This window comes from Bison bison, unplaced genomic scaffold, assembly GCF_000754665.1.
Source record: "Bison bison bison isolate TAMUID 2011002044 unplaced genomic scaffold, Bison_UMD1.0 scf7180017864038, whole genome shotgun sequence".
In the NCBI taxonomy this organism is placed as follows: Eukaryota; Metazoa; Chordata; class Mammalia; order Artiodactyla; family Bovidae; genus Bison; species Bison bison.
The window spans coordinates 2,002,297-2,007,224 of NW_011494610.1; the positions used below are offsets into that span (position 1 = coordinate 2,002,297).

The following is a 4,928-nucleotide window of genomic DNA, read 5'->3' on the forward strand; positions in this document are numbered from 1 at the left end:
ACAGTCATAATTAAAGCTTCCTTTTCAAATAATACTTAAGCTTCAAAGAGTAAGTCCAGTTCAAGTAATAGAACAGACGGCTCTGGGATATTGCAAATATTCTCTTGCTCCAGGCAAGGACCGTGTCCAACTCATCTTGGTGTCTCAGAGCCTGTCCCGGCCCTGGAGGCTCACCAAGGGTTTGTCTGGATTGAATTAAACCAGAAACCCAGGCGGATTCCACCGGTTTCAAAGCCTATTTGAAGGACACCATGCAAATGAGACCTTGGCTTCCGTATGTTTCTCCCTGTTCTACTCTCCTGGTGAAGATGGCAGCCAAGACTGTACCGATCTCCAAGAGTCATCCAAACACAGGGACTGTCCCCCAAAATATATGGATAGTGGAGACCACTTTCTGACCAATATGTCCTAGAACCTGGCCCCCTGGCAATGGACACTTCCTAGTGACCACTCAGGGAGGCACGTCAAATGCATGTAGGGAAAAAGGAAATAAAAAAATCAAGATCCAGCACCCCCCTTGCAATCAGTTCAGAGGCAGGAAGAGCCCCTCTTCTGTGCTGTGTCCCATACCAGATCTCTCATCCAGACCCTAATTAGGATGGACGGCTCTTCTCCGCCCCGGGACTGGAAGAAAGCCTGGAATTATCTTAGTCGAGAAGGCTCCAGCCCCGAGAACTGTCAGAACTGCCGCCTGGATGAGCAGAAAATAGCAGATGATAAATTTTTTAGGACCACCCTCCGCGTGCCAGTTGTTGCTGACTGTGAGATAATGTGCTGGCCTTTTGGGGAGCATGCATTATTGATCTGGGTCTGTCTGGTGGTTTATAAAAAGCACACCCTCCCCCCACCACCACCTTGCCATCATCCCTCACCCCCTGAAAGCAGCACAGCCTCCTCCGAACGCTGCTGGAGGGACTGGCTCCTTCATGGAAGGGAAGACCGATCTGGGCAAGTGGGTGCTAAGGGAGGAAACTGACAGATGTCACTGAGCACGAGGGCTCCAAACCCACTGCATCCACTTCCTGGAATTTATCTTTCAGAAATCCTCGCTCGCCGATGCAAAGATACATGTATAAAAATGTTCTTGAGGACGTCGCTGGCGGTCCAGTGGTTAAGAATCCTGTGCAGGGGACATGGGTTCAATCCCTGGTCAGCAAACTAAGATCCCACATGCTGGGGGGGCAACGAAGCCTGTGTGCCGCAACTACGAGCCTGTGTGCTCTAGAGCCCACACGCCCCAACTAGAGAGAAGCCCGTGGGGAACCACAAAAGTCCCGCATGCCACGCCTAAGACCTGACACAGCAAATAAATAAGCGAATATTAAAAAAACATTTTCCTTTGACAACAGTATTGGTAACAGTGAAAGCTACTGACAAACACACCCCCAATCTAGAAACCACTCAATAGCCATCCCAAAGATGGGTGAAGTAGAGTTGTGGTTAAGACCATAGGTCCTGGGTTCAAATTTTATTTGGCCACATCCTAGCTGTGTGGCCTTGGACTAGTGACTTAGTTTCTCTAGGCTTCAGTCTCTGCATTCAAAGGAACAGGAGCGATCTAGGCATTTTAAGTTCGCCCTGGTTTTCTGCGCTTTCCTCTCTCCACATCCTCATCACGCCCAAAGTGCCTTTCCTTATATCTGCATGTGCTTTGTTTGAGAGTCACAGGTGCAAACCTACAATCGGATTCTGACATGAGACTTAGATCACGCAGCTGCAGCAAAAATTCAGTGCTCCTAAGAGTGGATGTTCAATCATTAGCCTTGGTTCAGGTCAAAAATCTAGGATCCCCTTTTATCCTCAGCCCCCCCTCCCATCCACCCATGCACGTCTTCCGGATTCACCGTTCCTGCCCTGGTCCCAGCTCCCATCCTCACCTGCTCCGGTATGGTCCTGTCCTTCTACCAGCACCTAATTTCAACTAACAGCCAGAGGGATCCTACTGGAACCTAAGTCAGGTCACAGCCCTCCCTTGTGTCTATTCCACTACAAATAAACCTCAAAATCATCACCGTGACAACAAGGTCCCACACAACCTGGCCTCATCTCTCGCCACTTACACCCCAGCTCTCACCATTCCAGCTCACAGGCCTTCTTTCTGTCCTGACCCACCGAGCTCATTTCTGTCTTTGCCTTTCCTGTTCTCTCCAGCTGGAGGGATCCTCCCCCAGCCCCTCTCCTCCCAGCACAGTGCACTTAATCAATATCTATTGAATGCATGAATAAGCGTCCGGGGAGTCTTGAATTCTCAAGCATAACTCTGATGAAGACAGCTTGAGGGACCCCACGAGGCATGACCAAGGTGCGCTGAGGTCAGGTGCTGCCTGTGAGTGCTCTTTGCAGAATTCTGCCAGAAACAAAACTCACGGCCCCATGGCCACATTCTATAGGCTCCCCACGGTTATCAAATTTGGCTCATGCTAAATGCTGCTGGGGAGCTGTTCAGTCGCTAAGTCGTCTCCAACTCTTTGAGACCAAGTGGACTACAGCATGCCAGGCTCCTCTGTCCTCCACTATCTCCCTGAGTTTGCTCAGATTCATGTCTATTGGGTCAGTGATGCTATCTAACCATCTCATCCTCTGCTGCCCCCTTCTCCTTTTGCCTTCCATCTTTCCCAACATCAGGGTCTTTTCCAGTGAGTCAGCTCTTTGCATCAGGTGGCCAAAGTAGTGGAGCTTCAGCATCAGTCCTTCCAATGAATATTCAGGGTTAATTTCCTTTAGGATTGATTGGTTTGAGAAACAGGTATCCTATGCGTCAAACTGTCAATAAAAGCCCTAGGCTATGATTGCTTCTGGCTGCAAATTGTTTTTGCACCAATCAACTCGCTGAGAAAGATCTATGCTTGTGATCATTAATACAAATCATTAAAAAGGAGTGGCTTGGATGCATATAAATCACCTTTTCTTGGTGCTTAAAAGACTGATTTCAAAAAGGGTGTAGATTTGCATTTGGATCATCACCACAATCTTATGTTTGACTGCAAAGGCTTTTCTGGTCAACCTTTAAGTTTGTTGCCCCCAACAATATTGAGTTTCCCTTTGACAGTGGACAGAAGCTAAAAGCCCGCCCCTCACCTGGTCAACTGTGGCGCTCCTCAGCACAACCCCTGGGAGCCTTCACAATCTGGCCCCCTTCCTTCTCTCCAGGGTCATGTTATGACCCTTCCCCAGGCTCTGGCCACATCTGTCTCCTTGGTCCTGCCTCAGGGCCTTTGCACATGCTGTACCCTGTGCTTGGAAGGCTTTGCCCCAGATTTTCACAGTACAAGGTAGTATTGACTACCATGTCTATCATCATCACTGTTAGTAAGAGGGGGAAATCCAATTTATAGGACAAGGAAAACGCACAGGGGCTTGTATGCTGTGTCGTACGGCAGACACACGTGGCTACTGAGCACTGGAAAGGGGCTGGTCCTGAGCTGTCCTCTATAGAGATGTACATGCCAGATTTCAAAAGCAATAAAAAAATATAAACTATGCCAGAAGACTCTTGAGAGTCCCTTGGACTGCAAGGAGATCCAACCAGTCCATTCTGAAGGAGATCAGCCCTGGGATTTCTTTGGAAGGAATGATGCTAAAGCTGAAACTCCAGTACTTTGGCCACCTCATGCGAAGAGTTGACTCATTGGAAAAGACTCTGATGCTGGGAGGGATTGGGGGCAAGAGGAGAAGGGGATGACAGAGGATGAGATGGCTGGATGGCATCACTGACTCAATGGACGTGAGTCTCGGTGAACTCCGGGAGTTGGTGATGGACAAGGAGGCCTGGCGTGCTGCGATTCATGGGGTCACAAAGAGTTGGACACGACTGAGCGACTGATCTGATCTGATGCCATTAATGATGTTTTTATATTGATTACATGTTAAGATGACAATAAATTAGATATATTGGGTCTTTAAAAAATTAATTTCCCCAGCTTTTTACTTTTTTCTAAAAAAAAAAAAAAGTGTAGCCACTAGGAAATTTAGAATTACTTATGTGATTTGCATTTGTGCCTCACTTGATAGATCTCAAGGGTAGCGCTGTGTGGGGTTTAATGTGGAGAAATGGAAACGGTAAAATCAGTGAATTCGAAGGGGGAGAAGACACAAGTAAAGGAGAAACGGGGCTGACGCTGAGAGACACCCCCAAAGGTGAGCGGGACATGTAAGTGGAATTTGACCCCAGGAGCAGAAGGTCCAGCTGGTTGACTCTGGGGGCCTCACTCCTGGTGGCCTCATGGATGGAGACTTCTCATGTGAGTGAAAATGTGGTAAGAGGTGCCTCATGAAGATGAAGGTGTCCAGCTGGGTGGAGGAGCCCAGGGACTCGCTTAGGAGGGAGAGGGAGGTGGCCAGGAGGGTTTACACAGTGAAGCAAGGACACGACCGGGGGAGCGGGGGGCTGTGTAAGGGATCAGGGAGGGCGTCCTGCTGTAAACGAGCACCATCTCGGCAAGGGCCCTCCTCCTCACCTGCTCTACCTGGAGCCCACAGGACCAGAGGGGAAACAGTTCAGGATGAGAGGCAACCGTCCCCACCCTCCTAAGCCACCACCCCGGAAACTGAGTCAGGTCACTAGCAATAGCGGCCACCCTCCCTTTCCCAAGATGCCACCAAGGAAGGCTGAGCCCGCCCTTCCTTGGGTTAAGACTGGTGCCACCTGTTAAGATGGGCGGAACAGGGGTGCACATTTGCAGGGGTGTGTGCACACACACACGCTGCCCAGGCTGGCTCCCCCTTTTTGTTCAGCATCAGCTCAAGTATCACCTCCTCTGAGAGGCGCCCCCTGATTACTAATCCAAAGTAGAATTCACCGCAAGCCAGAATCCTCGACAGTTACCCCAGAATGTTTCTCCCTTCTTGAAATTATCTTCCGTATGAACTAGCAATGACCTTGATTATCTGTCTCCTGCATTCCATGAGACAAGAGACGATGCCTGCCT

At 49.4% G+C, this 4,928-nt stretch overlaps 1 protein-coding gene across 8 annotated transcripts in view; it reads right to left on the reverse strand.

Moving 5' to 3' along the window:
* The window catches only part of SULF2 (sulfatase 2), a 130,965-nt gene that overhangs the window by 95,658 nt on the left and 30,379 nt on the right, over nt 1-4,928 (reverse strand). The gene's annotated exons all lie outside the window — the stretch shown is intronic.